This window comes from Camelus ferus, chromosome 21, assembly GCF_009834535.1.
Source record: "Camelus ferus isolate YT-003-E chromosome 21, BCGSAC_Cfer_1.0, whole genome shotgun sequence".
Classification (NCBI taxonomy): domain Eukaryota; kingdom Metazoa; phylum Chordata; class Mammalia; order Artiodactyla; family Camelidae; genus Camelus; species Camelus ferus.
In genome coordinates, this window is record NC_045716.1 from 26401840 (window position 1) to 26416936 (window position 15097).

General features: G+C 49.4%; 1 protein-coding gene across 6 annotated transcripts in view; it reads left to right on the top strand.

Annotated features, from left to right (window-relative positions):
• Positions 1-15097, top strand: part of KIAA0513 (KIAA0513 ortholog) — a 58317-nt gene that overhangs the window by 16981 nt on the left and 26239 nt on the right. For 3 of the 6 annotated variants that reach the window (XM_032464467.1, XM_032464473.1, XM_032464472.1), the window contains one exon: positions 14679-14794. The exons of the other annotated variants lie outside the window; for them this stretch is intronic. The gene's annotated coding sequence lies outside the window, so the exon portion shown is untranslated. The remainder of the gene's footprint in view (positions 1-14678; positions 14795-15097) is intronic. 6 annotated transcript variants of the gene reach the window in all.

The window sequence follows — 15097 nt, forward strand, 5'->3', positions numbered from 1 at the left end:
AGTCTATTTTGTCTGAAATCAGTACTGCAACACCTGCTTTTTTGGCTTTTCCATTTGCATGGAATATCCTTTTCCATCCTTTCACTCTCAATCTATATGTGTCCTTCCCTAAAGTGGGTCTCTTGTATGCAGCATATTGAAGGTTCTTGCTTTATTATCCAGTCTGCCACTCTGTGTCTTTTGACTGGAGCATTTAGTCCATTAACATTTACAGTAATTAATGATAGATGTGTGTTTATTGCCATTTTGAACTTATCTTTGCAGTTGAATTGGTATATCCTCTTTGTTCCTTTCTTCTTCCTTTTGTGGTTTGGTAATTTTCCTTTGTATTATCATGGATTTTATTTAATTTTTGTGACTCCTTTGTAAATTTTTGGCTTGTGGTTACCCTTTTTTGTAAATCTATCAACCCATTACTATAAGTGTTTTTATTAAACTGATAGTAACATGATCTCAAACCCATCCTACTGTTAAAACAATTTAAAAAGAAAGAAAAAAATATTCTGTATTTCCCTGCCTCCCTCTCCCACTCTCAGTGATTTGTATGTCTTCTTTTATAATTTCATGTTTACTTTATTTGTAATTCATGAGTTATCACCTTTCCAGTTGTGTGTTTCTCATTTCTGTAGCATCCTGCTGCTTTTCTATTTAGAATAGCCCTTTCAATATTTCTTTTAGCATGGGTTTAGTGTTGCTAAATTCCTGCAGCTTTTTTTTTTGTCTGTGAAACTCTTTATTTCTCCTTCTATCCTCAAGGATAGCCTTGCTGGATAAAGGATCCTAGGCTGCATCTTTTTTTCATTCAGGGCTTTGAATATATCTTGCCACTCCCTTCTGGCCTGTAGTGTTTGTGTAGAGAAATCAGCTGAGAGCCTTATGGGGGTTCCCTTGTAACTTACTCTTTGCTTTTCTCTTGCTGCCTTTAGAATCATTTCTTTATCCTTGACTCTGGCCATCTTGATTATGATTTGTCTTGGTGTGGGTCTATTTGGGTTCTTCCTGTTTGGGACCCTCTGAGCTTCCTGTACTTGGATATCTGATTCCTTCTTTAAGTTTGGGAAGTTTTCAGTCATGATTTCTTCAAAAACCTTTTCAATCCCCTTTGATCTTTCTTCTCCTTCTGGGACCCCTATTATGCGAAGATTGGGACGCTTTATATTATCCCATAGGTCCCTTATGCTATTTTCATTATTTTTTATTTGCTTCTCCTGTAGTTCTTCTGAATGGGTGCTTTCTATTGCCCTGTCTTCTAGATCACTAATTCGTTCCTCTGCATTATCTAGTCGGCTTTGCACAGCTATTAGATCATTCCTCATCTCTGTCAATGAGTTTACCCATTCTACTTGGCTCTTCTTTATAGCTTCAATTTCATTTTTGACATATTTTATATCTCTAAACACTATCTCTTTTAATTCCTTCAGCAATTCGATCACTCCTTTTTTGAAATCTTGATCTAGTAGGCTATCGATGTCTATTTCGTTGATCTTTCTTTCAGGGGATTTCTCTTGTTCTTTTAATTGTGAAAGGTTTTTCTGCTTCTTCATCTTGCTCATACCTCTTTGGCACTGTGGTTTACGGAGTATCAGTTGTTTATTTTGGTCCTTAAGGATTTTATCTATCTGATGCCTATTTAGGAATAGAACTTAGGAAAAAAAGAAAAAAAAATAAGAGAGAGAGAGAAAGAATTTTAAAAGAAGGGAGAAAGAGGGTTTGAAAACAGTGTATAATGAATAATAGAAGAGTGAGTTGAAGCAGAGTATTAATCGGGTTGAGACGTCCTTTTAAAAACTTTACAAAAAAAGGGGGGGGGAGATGAATAGATGTATTTGAAACCTGTGTCTAATCAATAGCAGGACATCAAAACCCAAGAGAAATAGAAATGAATTAAGAAGTAAAGATTAAGAGAGTAATAGAAAATAGAACAGGTAAAAACAGATTTAAAAAAAAAAGGGGGGGGGGGATTTGTCGGTGTTCTCCTGGAGTCTGTGTGCTTTTAATGTGAAGTCTTTCTGTCTTCGTCCTGTTTTGGAAGCTCAGCTTGCTGTTTTCAGAGGCCCTCTGTTGGCGCCCTCTTCTGTGCTGCTCCCAGCACCTGTCGCAAGCGGATCGCGCCTCCTCCTAACACTGGGTCAGGTGCAGCTCTCCTCTGCTGTGGGCGGGTGGGTCGCTGCCCCTCCGGATGCCGCAGTCAGATGTTGCAGACTGGCCAGGTAGGAGGGCAGGTCGTGCCCCCTCCCAGCACCTCGGTCAGGGGCTGTGTTCCTGCCCGAAAGGCGGGGGGCCGCTCTCGCTCTACCTGCGCCGCCGCCGGTAGCTCCGCTGCTCTGTGCGGCTGCGCGCTCCGCCCTGGTCGGCGCTCCGCGGGTGGGCTCGGGGAAGACCGAGGGACAGCCCTGTCCCTGCTCCGAGCCAAAACCCAGCTCCTTGTTTGTCTTTGTGGAGCAAGTTCTCTGAGGGACCAGGATGGAAGGATCCTGTCTGCCCCGGGCTGCAGGCCAGTCTCAGTCTGGCCTTTGAGGCTGCTAAGCCCTTTGGTGCGGATGCAGGTTTCGCCCCCGCCCCTGCCTGAGTGCTCAGCGCGGAGGATATGGCGGCTGTGCCTAAGCCCCGCCTCTCTTCCCCCTAAAACTTTCCGCGGGTTTTCAGAGATGGGGGTGCGCACCCTTCCCCCGAGAGCACATCAACCGTGCTGTCTTATGGAGGGCCCAGGTTGTTCTGCCCTGTGCACCCACAGCCACGGCGCGCAGCCCCTTGCGTTCCGCCTCCGTGCAGCCACTTCCGTCCTCCGCCCGGCTTGTGCAGCCTGGCCGTGCCCGCCGCTGCCCGCCCACGTCTCAGGCTGGGTGTCGGGGGGGACGCTCTGTGCCCGTTTAACTTAGTTCTGTTAGTCAAGGGCTGCTCTGTACAGATCCGAGCCTCGGAGGCTCCCCCTCCGTCCCGCTGGCCTCTCAGTTGGAGAGGGGAGACCCAGCGAGAGAGCGCCAGTCCTCCTTTGCCGTTCCCTCCCCGCGGGACCCGTCCCGCGCTGCTTTGCCTTTTGTTCTTTCTTTTTTCCTTTTCTCCTACCAGATTTTTGGCGTCTTTATCTTTTGAAGAGGGCGATGTTCTGTCGGAGTTCCACAGGTGCTCTGGTTGGCTGAGTGGGTCTGTAGATGTGGGTCTTGGTGTATTTGTGGGAGAGGGTGACCTGCGAGCGTCCTTCTACTCCGCCATCTTCTGCGTTCCAACCTGGCTGCCATGATTTTTGTTGATTATAGTCATTTGAATCCTTATTTCCCCGAGAGTAATAGATGTTTCCCTGGTTGCTTTCAAGATTTGTCCTTTGTCTTTAGTTTTCAGCAGTTTCGTTACGATGAGTGTGGGTGTGGGTTCTTTGGATTTATCTTTTTGGCATTCGCTGAGCTGCTGAGATCTGTAGGTTTATGTCCTTCACCAAATTAGAGGAGTTTCAGTCATTATTTCCTCAGATGTATTCTTTGCACTGTCTTCTTTCTCCTCTCCTTGTAGGACTCTAATGACACAAATGGTAGATCCCTTAAGATTGTCCCACAAGCCCCCAAGGCTCTGTTCACTCTTTTAAAACCTATTTCCCTCTCTATTGTTCAGAATGGACCATTTTTATTGATCTGTTTTCATGCTTACTTATCTTTCCTTTGTCGTGTTCATTCTGCTTTTGAGCCTATTTACGGCTTTTAAATGTTTCAGTTACTGTATTTTTTAGTTCTAAATTTTTCATTTGATTCTTCTTCATCTCTTCTGTTTCTTTCCTCAGACTTCTTAGTTTTCCCTTTATTTCAAGAATGTTCTCCCTTACTTATTGGAGTGTTTCTTATAATGACTACTTCAAAGTCAGTTAATTCCAATACTTTGTCATCTTGGCCTTGGTGTAAATTGATTATCTTTCCCTGTGGAGTTGAGGATCTTCCTGGTTCTTTGTATGTTGAGTAATTCTGGATTGCTCCTGAATGTTTGAATGTTACATCACGAGACTCTGGGCCTTGTTTAAATCGTGAGAATGTTGTTATCTTTGTTGTAGCAGGCACTTGACTGGTTTAAGTTCAGGTTCTAAGTCCCCAGCGGCCTTCTCTGGATTTCAGTATCAGCTGTGTTCTCAAAGCCTTCGTGGTGCTCTTCAGATCTGCCCCCGTGTGTCACCGTGTGGCCAGCATGGGACCTGGGCAGTGTTCTCTGCTGACGTTCAGGACTCACCGTCTGCAGTCTGCTGGTTAGGATCATGTCTACACGGCCAGTGGGGAGCCTGGGAGCTCATACACAGCTTTATGGGCTTATTCCCTGGAGCCTGCCTCTCTTTGCAGTCTCTGTTTTTTCAGCCGGAAAACAGGGGCGTTATTCCTGCTGCTCTGCTCTACTGTTCCTGCAACTTAGCTCACAACCATGACTAAGCAAGAGGACGACCAGGAGAGAAGAATCCAACAGGGTTTTCACTCTCTCAGACCACAGCTCCTCCAACCAGAAAGGAAAGTTCCCTCCCTCCAGGTTTGAGGCATCTGTGGGCCCCTCTGCTGCTGTGGAATTGCTGGGTCTGGGGCATGAGAGAGCCAAGAAGACAAGCAGGAAGAAAGGAGACCCCTGGGTCTTGGCTCAATGTCTCTGAGAATTGGGCTGCCTCTTCCCTGCTCCTCGGCTTGGGCCAGCTTCTCCTGGAGCTCTGCGGATGCCTATGGCTTGGGTCTCAGGCTGTATTCAGTCCCGGCTGGGGGTCTTGGAGGCGGGGATGGCAGGACCACTACCACTTTGGTGATGCTTCGGACCCTGGGTATCTTCCCTCACCTGCCTGCTGCTGCGTACCCTTCAGAGTCCTCAAGGAGCTGCTCTGTCCATCCTGTCAGGTTTTATAGCCACATTCAGTGGGTAAGACAGGACAGAGGGTGCTCACTCCAACTTTCTCAGAACCAGAAGGAAGCCAGAAGATGTGTGTTTTAGAGGCATTCAACAAAGAAATCCGATCAAAGGAAGTCAGGCTGTCTCTGGTGCCGGAGAACTGTGGTTGGTTTGCATCAGGAAGGAGGGAAATTAAAGAAGGTGGGAGGATTAGGTGGATAGTAACAGAAGTGCCTGGCACGCAGCATCACGCAGAGGGCCTACCGAACCCTCTTGCTGGAACTTCTCTCACCCCGTCCTTACAGGCCTGGCCTTGCGGAGTGAGAAGGAGCTCCAGGCGGGCAGGTTGAAGGGACTGCTTTCTCTGTCAGCAGATGGGCTTTATCCCTTTCCATCAGGGATGTCAGGAAACGTATGTGTGGAGAGTCAGGAGTCTTTAATTTAGGATGTTGAGCATTTGTATCCAGGTAGTCACTGCCGCGTGCAGCCTCAGGCCGCAGAGCCTGGTCTGGACCTGACAAGGGAGCTAATCTCTTACAGCAGATCCCCCTCTCCCTCAAGTAAAGCGGAGCCTTCAGCCTTCGCTGCGAGAATGCTCTTGCCTTGCTCAGAGGTTTTCTGGCTGAGAAGAGACCGTTGATCCCAGTGGCTGCTGCTTTCCATCTGCACACGTTGAAGCAAATGCAAGCAAAGCCCGCCTGAAAGCCCTAAAGCAGGACTTGCCAAGCGGCCGTCTTCTCCGGGCTCTCTGGCGCCGATGTGACCGTTAAAGCTCCCGTCGCCCAGTGGGTTTGTGGCCTGAACGTTCTTTGAATGCCTGGTATTAGCACCGTTCAGAATTCGTGCAGTGCTTTCACCTTCTGGCTTTTTCTTCCTGGCTTGTTCCCTCAGCTCACCTGGTCCTCACAGCGGCGGTGCGGGGCAGGCGAGTGGCCGTGGCGCCGTCCTTCCTGGGCTGTTTTTATGTTGTAGTTACAGGGGGAGTAGGAGTTGACGTCTTGGTTTTCATTTTCACTTTATTTCCATTTAACATAAACATCTTCACGATGCCATGCTGTCGTTATTGCTCTGGTGTTTCAGTGACGCGCCGGAATTATGTAGCAGAATTTACGTAACTCTCTTCTCGTTGAGACTTTAGTTTGTTACCACGTTTTTTGCTGTTGTAAGGCAGGCTGCATATAGGTGTTTTGTTCATGTCTTGGATTATTTCCCTAGGATGGATTAATTCGATAGGCTAAAAATATTGTTAAACACGTTTCAACATTAGGGAGGATTTCAAAAGACCACAAATGACCTAGAGAAAACGCCAGCTTTCACACAGTAAGAATTTCCAGATTTCTCCGTTTTGCAGGGCAGGTTTTGGATGTGCCGAGAGATCTAGCCAGAGGGAGGCGGGAGTGTGCACAGGGAAATGAAGAGAGCAGCAGCAGAGGCCCAGCGGGTGTCAGAGAGGGGGTGCTGGCCGGCGCGGGCAGACGTTCTGTCTTGAGGAAACCAACAACCCAATGCTCATGTGAGGCTCCTTCTGAATGACAGCAGTGCTCGCTCTGCATGTGGCCGTTGGAAAGCTGCGTGGGCAGCCTTACCAGCTGCACCTTGGCCACCAGCCAGAGATGACAGTGTCCTGGCTAACTGGTGACGGACACTGGTGGTTTTAGGCAGAGGGCTTACTGTGGCCTCCAGGTGATCCCACGTCCAGGAGGGGTCGTCCAGAGCCTTCCCTCCCGCGGAGGCGCAGGTGTCCCATGTGCGTGGCTTTTGTTCTGGCCCTGCGTTGGGCGGAGGGGAGCAAAGCGCCAAGCCCGAAGAGGATGGACGTTTGTTCAGCTCCGTCCCTCACCGCCTTGGGTTCTCAGAGGAGGACCAAGTCCCGGCTCTTTGAGGGAGCCTGTCCCAACCCAGGGAGGCATGGCTGTCTCTGAACAGCGGTCAGGGGCAGTATGCCATTATTTTGCCAAATTACCCGAAAGGCTGGAAGGCCAAGCTGGTCTCTGTCCAGATTGACTCCAGCTGTCCCCAAATTGTCAGCTGTGTCCTTCTTATACTAAAGCAGAGTAACTGCTCACCAAGGGAGGCTGTGCCCAGCGGTCAGTTCTGACGTTTGGTTAAAGCACAGCCAACACAGTGAGTTGTGGTGAGACTTAATGGGGAGCACCTGTCACCAGATACCCCCTTATTGCCTTTAACTCGAGGGCTCACCAAGTCGCCGAGGGACTACCTGGGACAAATTAAACATCAGTAGAGTGCAAAAGGTATAAAAGCATCCAGGTGCTTGTGGGAGGTGATTTTTGCATTGAGACTTGGAACAGCTTTTGAAAAGCTAAGCAATTTCAGAGACTTAGTCTGGGGAGGACCAATGATTTGTCATCATACTGTATCTTTCCCTTCCTCCCTGATCCCCTCGGAGCTGGGTAAAACCCTGGACCCCTCTGATTTGGGCAACGTGGTGAAATGGGGTTTGTTCTGGAGCTTTCTCTGCTGCAGCTGAACAAGGGAGGCAGAGCCACTAAGTTGTAGGGAACCTGTCTCTTCCACGGCCCTATTTCCTGCCCTGAGCACAGCACTTGGCCCCTTGTCGTGGTTTTAAAATTGATGCAGCAGGTGGGGAGGGTACAGCTTAAGGGATAGAGCACATGCTTAGCATACACAAGGTCCTGGGTTCATTCCCCAGGACCTCCTCTAAAAAAATAAATAAAAAGTCAAACCTAATCATCTTCCCCCCTCCAAAAAATTTTTTTTAATAAAACTGAGCCAGCGAGGTCACAGATTTGTTAGGAAGTCTTTGTGGAGAACCTGTCAGTCTTACCCTTTCACTGCGTGGGGGAACAAGCAGATGGTCCCTTATCTCTTTTTCCTGGGAACTGTGAATATTTTAGACATTTCCTTCTTCCCGGAGGTCATAAAATAGGAGTCATCGTCGGGTATAACCATCCTGACAGCTGCAGTGGAGAAAATCCTGCATTAAGTGTCATAAAATGTTATCGGGATAGAAATGGCATGAAAGCCTAGAGGTCCAGCGGCCTCGCCCACTAATGACCTGCCCACATCTGCGTCCGGCTTCTCTATAAAGGGGAAGCTGAAGGGACCCTCCTGGTGGGTGGAGATGGCCACCTTGCTGGGACTCTGCCGTTGGACTTGGTTCTTCCCTCTAGAGCCGTAGAGAACAATCTGATCCCTCGGTCCCATGGCCACGCCTCACAAATTTGAGCCCACTCTCCCATCTTCCAAGTTACTCACCCCTCAGCAAACCCCCTCAACTTACTCAGTATTGCTCATGTGACCAGTTACAGGTGGCTGTTTGTTCTCGTGTTTCTTTCTTTGGATGTTCTCCAGGTTCTCAGCAGCTCTCTCCTTTTTCCTCTCCTTTTTAAAAAGTCTTATAAGCATTTATGAAATTAAAATACTTTTGCCAGTTTAATAGTTTTTCTGAAGCAATGGATCCCACTGGGTTGCCTCGGGCCTCACGACTGGGGAGATCTACGCCTGGGTTCTTGGGCGTGTTTACCCAGATCTGCTGCCATCAGAGGAGGTGGTTCCTTCCTTCCAAGGTGTGGGCTTGGACAGGATGTTCCAGGAGCGCCTGGCCAGCAGAAGCAGAGTGGAGTGAAACCACCCCTCCTGCTTTGCATCAGGTCCTTCTGTCCGTGCAGCTGAAGGTCAAGTTCTGGTGTATTGTTGTTGTTGTCAGTGTCAAACCCCCTGATTTGCAGCTCGCGTACTGCGAGCAGACAAGCTGCCTCTTGGTATTGACCTTGTCTCTGGACAGTGACAACTGTATCTCCATGGGCCTGGATGGGAGCAACGTTAAGACGTGTCTGATTTCACAGATCTTAAAATGCAAAAAAAGTGCATTTTAGGACAATGAAATACAGTATTTATGAGTCCAGCTAACTATGCTGCATTCGGGCCATATTTTTCTGTCTTGTCCTCAGAGCTGTATTGCATTTGTCTAGGACCTTGCTAAAACCCACGTACGTTTCTACAGTGTCCCCTTGATTGACGAGTCTGTAACAAACACGCAAATGGCTCTAGAGCTTTGTTTGACATCAGATTCTGACCTGTCTTCACTGCCTCCTGGTCTGGGTGGTCATCTGTTGGTGACCTCTAGACAGTCCGCAGCGTCGCTCAGGGAATTCCCTCACTCAGTCTGTCTCACCCTCTCCCATCTTCCCTTTTGAAATCTGGCTACACTGGTCCCTCTCCCACCTCTCCCCTGCCTATCATCTCCGCTTCCTCGGAGAGGAGAGATTGTGATTGGGAGACCCCCCACCCCTCCACCCCACCCCCTCCCCGCACAGGCCGGGAGTCGTGATTGGTCACCAGGGGCTCAGCTCCCACCTCCTTAACCAGTGCAGGCTCTCCATCCTGATTAAAACCCATGAGCTGGTGGCTTGGGCGTCAGGGCATCATGTGCTTGCTCTTCTTCCCAGAACCTGCTGGGGCTCCTTCCCCGCACTGTTCCAGCTCTTTCAAACCGTTTTGATCAAGAAATCAGAACGTTGGCACCGCACGTGCTCTTCAGAGAGTTCAGCCAGGAACGGGTGGCGGTTGGTGCTAGCCAGAAGCCCTTTGGGACATCTGATATTTGAGGAAGAGGGACCCTCGTGGGCATATTAACTGCAGTGTTCCCAGGTTGTGATGCCCTGTCCCTGCACCACCAGGGAGATCTTATTCTCACCTCATAGCACACTCTCACCAGACAAATCCCTGTTCCAAATGGATTTAACATGTGCCTTCAGATTTTTGGAGACTCATTTTTTAAAATGTATATTTCAACATCTCTATCTTTTACAGAACCTTATTAGAAACTTTCATTATAATAATCAGTGTCTTTTCATATGAAGACCTTCTTGACAAATTAATTTTAAAATTCAGCATCTGGATAAAGTTTATCTGTGGATGAATTTGTCAGAATGAAAAGAATATTTTATGACCAGTGAGATTCCCTTTTTCACTTTGGCTGCCAGGAAACTCCACTACATTCATTGTCCAGCTTTAGGAGTGGGTTTCTTTGATTCCACTGTCCTGAAGTTGCCCTAGATCCACATTGACTGGATATAAATCTATGATGGAACAGCTGCCCAAACACACTGACATCTAAAAGGACAACGGTGACACTTCTTATTTGATACGTATTCATTCATTGGAACGACTGTTGCCTCATAGCCCCAAGTGGCCCCAAATTTCTTCCTGGTTCCAAGGCAGTGTCAGTTATCACCCAGCCAGAAAGTGCTGAGTGGAGTTATCTGTCAGCAGCCATAGGGCTGACAGCTCCGCCGCCGGCAGAGGCGGATGAAAGCCCTTGTTGTGGTCTTGCTGTGGGAGAGGTTCTGAGCAACAGGAAGCCGGTTTTCACGAGGCTCAGCTGGTGGCTGTGGTCTGGCTGGGGTGCAGTCTGGCTGGGGCTCTGCTTCACCCCAGCTGCCCTCAGCAAGCGCACGGGGTCTTTCTGTGACTTGTGACTGCGGGGGGGGGGGGGTGCCCTTGGGGACCAGATGCCAAGGAGCCGCAGGAGGAGCCTGTGCGCTGTGAGGCTGATCATCTGTGGCAGGCAGGCTGGGGGGTGTGGAATTAGTTCCTGCCCCCCATCATGGTGATGCTGAGAGCCTGCCAGGGCGGCGACGGCTCATGGGGACGGGGAGAGGGTGCTGTGCTGTGGGACCTTGAGGGTTTACAGTTCATCCACCAGGTCCTGCGGTCTCTCCACAGGATGACGGAGCAAGCTGTGTGCTGAAGGGCATCTCTTCTTCCCCGTCTCCTCTCCAACAGCTGTTTCCGTGTGGCACAGTTTTCCTGGAAACTGTTCATTATTTTGTCACTTAATAGCTGACCAGACACAGATAACAGCAATCTACTAATTGAGCCAAGGTCACCCATCTCAAGATAGCCCCAGAGACCAGAAGTCTAAGCCAGGGGTCTGTCTCCCCAGGTCCCTGCAGCCAAACCCAGGCGGCCTGTCGACCTTCCTTTAGGTCCCTTTGAAATAAAACACTCTTCAAAGGACTGGAGAAGACCCTCTCCAGGAAGGTCGCCTGCATGTTGTAGATGTCATAAGAGGGTGACAGACAGACGTTCAGATTTCTCTCAACATTGAAATGGTTAAAAAAAAAAAAAAAAGTTTGCTGGTTGACCAGAGGAGAAGGGAATCCACACAAATGAAGATGAATTTTGTTGGCGCCGTGGGACCAAGAGCTTTTTCTCCCCACCTTCTATTTCCGAATATTTCTCTCCCAATACATTTACGATAAAGGGATGTGAGAACTAAGTAATCTCCACAAACTTGACTGAGTGCTGGAGAGAACCCATCTCGCAGATCCATGTGAAGTCTACATCAGGTGGCAGAGAAAGGGTTTATCAGGCATGGCCCTGGCCTGCCTTCTGGGCCAGAGGTTCCCGAACTTCCCAGCACGTTAGCATCTCAGTCATTTTTTCCTGCCCACCCCTCGCCCCCAGCCAGGCTAAAACAAACACTGAATAGTCTCAATGATTTAACAGGTATTTATGTCCTGACAACATCCTAGCTGTTTGTATCAGTTTCCTATGGCTGCTATAACAGATTCCCACAAACCCAGTGGCTTACAATGAATATTTATTCTCTTCCAGCTCTGGAGGTAAGAAGATCAAAATCAGCCAGACAGGCTAATGTCAGGGTGTCGGCAGGGCTGGTCCCTTGTGGAGGACCCAGTGGAGAATCTTCCTCCCTGGCCCTTTCCAGCTTCTAGATGTGCCTGCATCCCTTGGCTGTGGCCCCTCCCTCCACTTCAAAGCTGGCATCATAGCATCGACCCATCACCTTCTCTGACTCTGACCCCCCTGCCTCTCTCTCCCGAGGATCCTTGTGATTATGTTGGGCCCACCTGGAGAATCCCGGACCAGGCCCCCATCTCAAGGCCCCGAGCTCAGTTGTATCTGCAGATTCCCTTTTTCCTGTAATGTATGCAAAAGTTCTGGGAATTAGGAAGTGGACATCTTTGGGGGAACACTATTCAGCATACCACACCACTTGAAAACATACTTTTATTTCATTCTCAAATAACCATGATTACTTACTAATGGGACCTCTGCACCTTTTGTGTTCAGTACACCTTCTTGTCCTGGGAATCAGATTGGACTCAGCCACTCTCCTTTCCCGCTCCACGTTGATTTAAAAAAATTTTTTTTGTTTTGTCTTGGGGGAGATAATTAGGTTTATTTATTTATTTTGATGGAAGTACTGGGGATTGAACCGAGGACCCTGTGCATGCTAGGAGCAAGCTCTACCACTAAGCTATGCCCTCTCCCCCATGTTGGTTTTTGTGCAGTGCTTGATCTCTGTTGTGGTAAACTGCTGAAAATACAGCCTCAGAAACAGGTGAGGTCATCAAAAGGTCTGTAGGCAGACCTTGTTTTACCGCACCTCACAGATACTGTGTTTTTCACAAATTGCAGGTTTGTGGCAGCCCTGCACCAGGCTGGTCTGTCGGTGCTGTTTTTCCAACAGCATTTGCTTGCTTCACGTCTCCGGGTCACATTTGGTAAATCTCATGATATTTCAAACTTTTTCATTATTATCTTATTTGTTATGATGATCTGTGGTCACCGATCTTTGATGTCACTATTGTAGAAAGATTATGACTTGGTGAAACCTCAGATGATGGTTAGCATTTTTTAGCAATAAAGAATTTAAAGTGTGAACATTGTTTTTTTAGACAATGCTGCTGCACACTTACTAGACTACAGTATAGTGTAAACATAACTTACCTGCACCAGAAGACCAAAAAATCTGTGTGACTCGCTTTGTTGCCGTATTTGTTTGATTGCAGTGGCCTTGAACTAAACCTGCAATATCTCCGAGGTCCATATTCCTGTATAGCATGACCTAATGGTGAAACTGTGAAATACTTGGAGCTAGTAGTTCGCTCTGTGTCTGGAAGGTGCCAAATATTGCTGTTTCCTTTGAAAAACTGAAATACCCCACAGCACCCCCTGTGAGTTTGCTCAGGAGTCTGGGGTACCCTGGCACCAGTTTGGGAACCACAACTTTAGGTTAAAAGCATCCTCACTCAGCTCCTTGTGGTGAGGACTGGGGGTTCCCCCTTAGCCAGGCTGCCTCCTCTAGTTGTGGGGAGCAGCCAGCTAAGACCACCAGCTAAGAAGATGCTGTCAGACCCAGAAGTCTGCTCCTGGCTGAGCCCTGGCCCCATTCCTGGCCAGTCAGACCGACGCTTCCCTTCCATCACAGGCCATGCAGAGGGAGTCAGGCTCTTCAGAACACCCTGTGGCCACAACCACTGAGAAGAAAAGACCTAACTTTTCTTGGGTTCTTTGGGCATATTTTCTGAAAGACAATTACTGAAAAGCCATAGAGGGCGTTAAATTGACTAATAACCGTGTTAGTCACAGCAGGTTGCGTGAGTGAAACAGGTGTCACAACAAGGGAGTGAACTGCCCTTCAAGGGTTAAATCTGAGTTCACATGGGTCCGATGACAGCTGGGGGACAATCATTAATACTCCTGCTTCCCCCTGGAGACCCTCACCTTCTCTGTTTGGAAGTACCTTTGCATGGAGTCAGGTGGGGTTGAAAGTCTTATGAACTGGAGTCTCAGGATGGAGGGTATTTTCCTACAGTAATCCACACCTGGATTACAGGCGTCTGTGCATCTTTGTCACTGACCCTCTACCACATTTCAGCACAGCACGGTAGATTTTCTGTAGGGATGTTGACTCTCGGCTTTACAAGAGGCCCTGCAGAGGATGTTCAAGTTGTGGTTGGAGAGAGGTCACGTGTAGCAGATGCTCAGGCAGCTGGTGTGAGGGACCCTGTGGTCCTGCTCTGCACCCCCGCGGGGTACCCTCCCCGGCACATGCCTCCCTCCCCCAGGCCAGACTTCTCTCTAAAGTAGGAGTGAAAACGCAGCACTGCCCCAGCAGCTTGACAGAGTGGTAGAGAAGGAAGTGTCTTGATGTATTTTTGTGCCTTGGGAAGCACCAACTGCTCTGTTCATATTGCCTCACGTGGCCACAGCAGGCGCCTCGTTCAGCTCATACCACAGTGTGTCATCTCCTTTATCTCGATCATAATCCAGATGATTAGGGACAACGAAAATTCAAATTCACCTTTTCCAAAGACAGGAGACCAGTACAGATATCAGGTATTTTCCCAGTCTGAGTCTGGTTGGAGCTGAAACTCAAGGGAGGAGGCTGGTTTTTCTTTGGGCAAGTTGTTGGCAAAGCTGTCACACCAGATGCCATAGTCAGAGGCTGGGGAAGGGCACTTCTGGCCTCAGGGGTCCTGGTTCCTCGTCTGCAGGACGAACCTGCACTTTCTCACGTGGTGCTGCCACTCCACCCGAGGGACAAACGGGTCTGGGTTCTGGACTGGGGGGGTCAGACTGTGTTTTGACCTTTCTGTTGCAATAGAGATGCCCCCATAAAACCCCTAAGTGCGAGGGGCCACAGGACAGACTTTGGGAACGGTGATCTGGCAGTGCCATCTTGGCCTCAATGACGTGCAGGCCTCTGACCCTGAAGCACTGGAAACGGGCCCTCAGGACTGAGGATCAGAGAGGCTCCCTGTTGACCTGGATTCTGTGCCCCGTTACTTCCTAGCTGTGTGCAAACCCCCTGCTTCCTCACCCGAGCCTCGATTCTCTGATGCTGCGAGAGGGGCGAGCGGATGGGAAGGACCGGAAGCCGGCATGCCGGGCGTGCCGTGCGTGCCGTGCATGTCTCAGTGCTGTGCGTGCGTGCCGTGTGGGCTGCGCGTGCTGTGTGTCATGCGTGTCTGCGTGCCAGGCGTGCCTGTGCCATGCATGGCACGCATGCTGGTCCAGCAATGTCTCTTCTTTAATGGTAGGAGCAGCACATGTGGTGGCTCGGGGACACTGAAGAAACAGGAGCTGAGATGGATGGCAGAGGGCAGAGTTACAGAACTTTCTGGAGTCTCTCCAGGGGCCTGTCTGATCGCCCAAGGTCAGCCTGCTAAAGAAGTGCTCACTCTGGGTGCGCTGGGTGCTGGGGAAATCAGGGTTTGAGCAAAGCCCCTGGAGACGTGGCCCGGCAGCCACAGAAGGTAATGTCCTTCCGACTTCCTGCCGCAGCTGGGGCCGCGTCGGGGTTGGGGGAGGAAGTCAGGAAACCTCCCACCAGATGTGCCCATCTGGCCACCTCCACTGGCCCCCTCGCTCTTGTCCCGTTCTTCTACCTGCTGCCAGGGCTGCCTGCCTGTCACCCTAGGAACCCAGCCCGGGCTCCTAGTGCTGGCCCTGCCTGCCT